The sequence below is a fragment of the Gymnogyps californianus genome, chromosome 5, assembly GCF_018139145.2.
Source record: "Gymnogyps californianus isolate 813 chromosome 5, ASM1813914v2, whole genome shotgun sequence".
Classification (NCBI taxonomy): domain Eukaryota; kingdom Metazoa; phylum Chordata; class Aves; order Accipitriformes; family Cathartidae; genus Gymnogyps; species Gymnogyps californianus.
This window is the reverse complement of record NC_059475.1, coordinates 10734801-10740291: the sequence shown is the minus strand read 5'-3', so window position 1 is coordinate 10740291 and position 5491 is coordinate 10734801.

Genomic DNA, 5491 nt, shown 5'->3' with positions numbered 1-5491 from the left:
AAGTTATCAGAAATCACTGACATACAGTACAGTTATACATTTGCAAATTAAACACATTAAAATTTGCTGACTTACAAATTCTACTTTTTCTTCCCCTCTGCCACAGTAGTGATTAACCATGGTATTCTAAACTTAGTTTCTATGATTATCTTGTCCAGGCTAAACAGAAATCTCAACTAAATCGCTTAAAAGAAGTTCAATACAATTCACTCTTCAAAATTAAATCAGAAGTGAAAGCCAAGATTTACTGCATCTGAGAAATACTTTCTTGGATCATGCTATCATTGATTAGAAAGAGAAATAAGTACTTATGAAGTTGCCATTGCCCTATTTGTGAAATTTACTTACAGTAGTTCAATACATTACTATTTTGTGGTAACTTATAGTACATTTGCTTCTAACAAAAATACTGTTGTTTTCTGTAAGAATGTAATCTCCATGATCCCGAAGAGTCTTTGCCCATGGTTTCCTTCTCCCAGCTTGGAATGAAGATAATAAGAAATCTTTCATAGCAATCTAAGGCTACAAACTACTTCCTTCCAGAAGCCTCCCATATTATCACTTCCAAAGCTGTGTAACATACTAAATACTAATAAGATTAACGTGGTATCAACTGTAACATGAACTAATGAACATGTAATGAAGTAGTTCAAAGCCACTGTGATACATAAGTAGATAACTGTAGATAAGTTTCCCTTCCACTTGCTAATCACCCGAATATTTTGCCTCTTACAAAACTGTGGGATTTCACAGGCAGGCAGAAACTTGGGAGAGGGACCTAGAAAACTGTGAAATTAGCAAATTATGTAAAAACAATATAAGCTGCTTATACTTCTTTGGAAATACTATTAGTTGATTATCTTCATCATTAGACACCTCTAGATCTCTGTAAATATCACCCTAATTCTCATTCTCAGAAGAGATTTATGCCAGAACGCACAAAAGGGCTTCGGTATTGTTCCATTCAACACTGCAATGCCTAATTGTAAGTGTCCTGCGGCGTAATGGAAATCAGCACTCTGAGACAGGCACCCAGGACCTGTACAAAATGCCTGGGCAAAGCAAAGCACCTCTTGTGGTTTAGGCCCAGCCGGCAACTAAGCACCACACGGCCGCTCGCTCACTCCTCCTGCCCCCCTGGTGGGATGGGGAGGAGAATTGGAAGAAAAAGGTAAAAACTTGTGGGTTAAGGACAGTTCAATAGGACAACACAAGGAGAGAAGAAATAATCATAACAATAATACTAATAAAAGAGTATACGAAGCGAGTGATGCACAATGCAGTTGCTCACCGCCTGGAACCTGATGCCCAGCCCATTCCCGAGCCGCGATCCCTCCTCCCCCTGGCCAGCTTCTCCAGTTTATATATTGAGCATGACGTCATACAGTATTGAATATCCCCTTGGCTAGTTTGGGTCAGCTCTCCTAGCTGTGTTCCCTCCCAGCTTCTTGTGAAAATTAACTCTATCCCAGCTGAACCCAGGACGTTATCCACCCCTTATTCTATACCATGTACGTCATGCCCAGATGCTACACTTTCCAATTAATCACCACCACCTTTCTTGTCTTTGATATATATATATACACACACACACAGAGATATCATTCCCTTAGTCTATGGACCATCCCTCTAACGTGTCTGTTGAGTTCATTTAATCCATGACTTTGGGGCTCCATCTGTCATAACAGTCTTTCAGGGTAGAAGAGATGGTGTGTGGTGTTGGATTGTTGCATGCTGCATCCAGAGCTCGCAGCTGGTGTATTTGGCACGGCCCACGCCCACGGTCTGCAGGTTGAAGATGTCAATCTTGAGGAAGTTGCTGGGTGCCTGTTGCTGAAGCCAGTTCAAGTTCCATCACCACTGCACTTCACTCGGTTTCATCAAAGTCCATCCTTCAGTGATTTGGGTGATTCTTACTGTAATACCATTGATATGGCATATAGCAACTGTAGTAGTGATGACATACAGTGGCAGGGTTATTTAGCAATAAACATAATACAATTTAATCTATTGGCTATTCTCACCCAAAATCAAATCCCCTTGAGGTACACATCGAAATTCCCCATCCTTCCACATCACCCACCAAGTGCACTCAGGTCCTTGAGCAAAAGCAATCCCACGAACGTGTTTGCCTTTGCCTGAGGCAGGACTAACCCAGACTGTCTTCCCTAACATACTCTTCATGTGCACTATGGAGAGTTTATCTCCTTCTACAGTATGTGGAAGTTTTGATTGGGCAGGGCCAGCTCAATTGACAGATCCTCTAGGGCTGACTAACCAGGTGGCTTTTGCTAAATGTGTATCCCAATGTTTGACGGTCCCACCACCCATTGCTCTTAGTGTAGTTTTTAGCAGTTCATTGCATCATTCGATTTTCCCAGAGGCTGGTGCATGATAGGCGGTGTGATATACCCACTCAATGCTGTGCTCTTTGGCCCAGGTGTCTATGAGGTTGTTTCGGAAGTGAGTCCCGTTGTCTGACTCAATTCTTTCTGGGGTGCTCTGTCACCGTAAGACTTGCTTTTCAAGGCCCAGGATAGTGTTCCAGGTGGTGGTATGGAGCATGGGATATGTTTCCAGCCATCCAGTGGTTGCTTCCGCCATTGTAAGCACATGGCACTTGCCTTGGCAGGTTTGTGGGAGTGTGATATAGTCAATCTGCCAGGCCTCCCCATATTTATATTTCAGCCATCGTCCTCCATACCACAGAGGCTTTAACCGCTTGGCCTGCTTGATTGCAGCATGTTTCACATTCATGGATAACCTGTGCAATAGCGTCCATGGTCAGGTCCACCCCTCGATCACGAGCCCATCTATATGTTGCATCTCTTCCCTGATGGCCTGAGGTGTCATGGGCCCACCGAGCCATAAATAATTCACCCTTATGTTGCCAGTCCAGATCCACCTGAGCCACTTCAATCTTAGCAGCCTGATCCACCTGCTGGTTGTTTTGATGTTCTTCAGTGGCCCGACTCTAAGGTACGTGGGCATCTACATGACATGCTTTTACAACCAGCTTCTCTAGCCAGGCAGCAATATCTTGCCACAATGGGGCAGCCCAGACGGGTTTGCCTCTGCGCTGACAGTTGCTCTGCTTCCATTGCTGCAACCACCCCCACAGGGCATTTGCCACCATCCGTGAGTCAGTATAGGGATAGAGCACTGGCCATTTTCCTTTCAAATATTCTTATCACTTCATCAGGGTCCTCTAGTTGTTCAGGAGTGAAGTTCCAAACCATTGGAGGTGAGAAGTTCTCTAGATACCTGCCCATATTCTCCCACGTGCCATGCCGCCCATGACTATCCAGCCTTGGGGCAGATCTCTGGGTGGTATTCTTAAAAAAAAAATCTGTGTAACCCTAAACAAGACCTGAAACACATTCAGGAGACATAGCAATAAGAGCATGCTGGCTTGAACATCCCAAGGATATTCAAAATTCTCAAAAGCTGTTGTAATTAGCCTGAAGGAGAAAGGAGAGGTGAAAGAGTGGGAGAAAGTATCTCGCCCTGTCTTCCCCGTAGATTGGGTGTGATTGCTAATAAATTCCGAGAGAAGGTGCCTGAGGTACGGGCATGACAAAAATGCTGCATACAAATACCAGCTTAACCTCATGACCAGTGATATAATCATATCATAAGTTGACATTATCCAGCACAGCAAAATGATAGTCCTGATCCCTCTCCCAGAGGTGATAAACATCACCACAGGGAATACATAGTACATATAATAATTTACGTACCAGCACCATGTGAACAAATGAACCAACACTGTGACCAGTGACTATTTAACTAATATAAGAAATGCGTATAACAAATTTGTTTTAACACGCTCTGGTCAGATCTGCTGTTATCTCAACCCTTTGGGCCCCACATTGGGCGCCAAAAAGCACTGTCATGGTTTAGGCCCAGTCGGCAACTAAGCACCATGCGGCTGCTCACTCACTCCCTCTGCCCCCACGGTGGGATGGAGAGGAGAATCAGAAGAAAAAGGTAAAAACTTGTGGGTTGAGATAAGGACAGTTTAATAGGACAACGCAAGGAGAGAAGAAATAATCATAACAATAATACTAATAAAAGAGTATACGAAGCGAGTGATGCACAATGCAATTGCTCACCACCTGGAACCCGATGCTCAGCCTGTTCCTGAGCTGCGATGCCTCCTCCCCAGCCTGGCCAGCTCCTCCAGTTTATATACTGAGCATGACAACAGTATGATATCAAATATCCCCTTGGCTAGTTCAGGTCAGCTGTCCTGGCTGTGTTCCCTCCCAGCTTCTTGTGAAAATTAACTCTATTCCAGCCAAACCCAGGACAGCACCTTACAAACAGATCAACAAGGACAGAAAGTAAAGTGAAGAAGCTACCTCTGCCAGTCATTAGAAAAAATATAGAAGATAACTTGACAGTTCATATCCAGCTCCATGCCTAGTTTACCTGCGTCTGAAATGAAAATCCTCTCTTGGAACCAGGAACCTGAGCCAAGTCAACCTTTTCCTCAGTTACAAAACTCAAAGCAAAACCCAGCCAGAGCAAGGAGAGCATGCAGCATATCAGCCTCAACAGTCACCGTCCGTTGTGCCGGCAGAGAGAACTCTACCAGGAGGGAGGGAGACAGGTGAACACTGTGTTAAAACCCATAAGGGGCTTAGCTGCCAAGCTGCAGGTCAGCGTGGTCCACAGCAGCTGATTGTGCATGGCAAACTTTTTAGCTAACTTGGTATCCAAAACAACAGATAATATTCAGGGAATTTGGGTGTCTATTGTTTTTAAGCTGTTGGTAAGCAGCAGTTTTGAGGATCTCAGAGGACTCTAATGTTAGCCTGAGTTATCTAAATAGCAATTAGATGCTTAAGCTATACTGGCATGCATAAGGAAAAAGACCATAGCCATAGCTGAATAAACTTACTTGTTATTCTTAACGCACACAAAAAAATACCAAATACATTCTTACTATCAACTTACTGTCAAGAAAAGTACATTAGATGGACTGATATGGATGAGACATTCAGTTACAACATTCTCCTGGTAAGCTTTAATACAAGTAATATTGTAATGGATAAGTTGTACTTAAGGCATATGACTATAGTGTATTTAATAAGAGTCATGTTGACTTTAGTATCGGTCGAACTTAGTCCCAGAGCTTCCATTGGTAGTAGCCAAGAATTCCCACATGCTTTGTAAAGTATGGTAGGTTAGTACTACTATTATAGTCAAACTGCAGTAGAATTTAGAGGTTCCAATTAGGAAGGAATGAAAGGACAATGAAATAGCACTGAGGATTTTTAGTTAATACCATGCATTAAATAGCATAGGGGGAAATTTAAAGATACTTGTTGGAAACACTTTAAAGGGCAATAAAGGCTGGCATTGCAGATGCTATACAGTCAGCAGTTCAAGTGTATAAGACATGGTAAGGTGCGGCCTAAAAAGTTAAAGCAAATAATCCTACAGTACAAGAGAGGGAACAATGGAACATCAAAATAACAAGAAG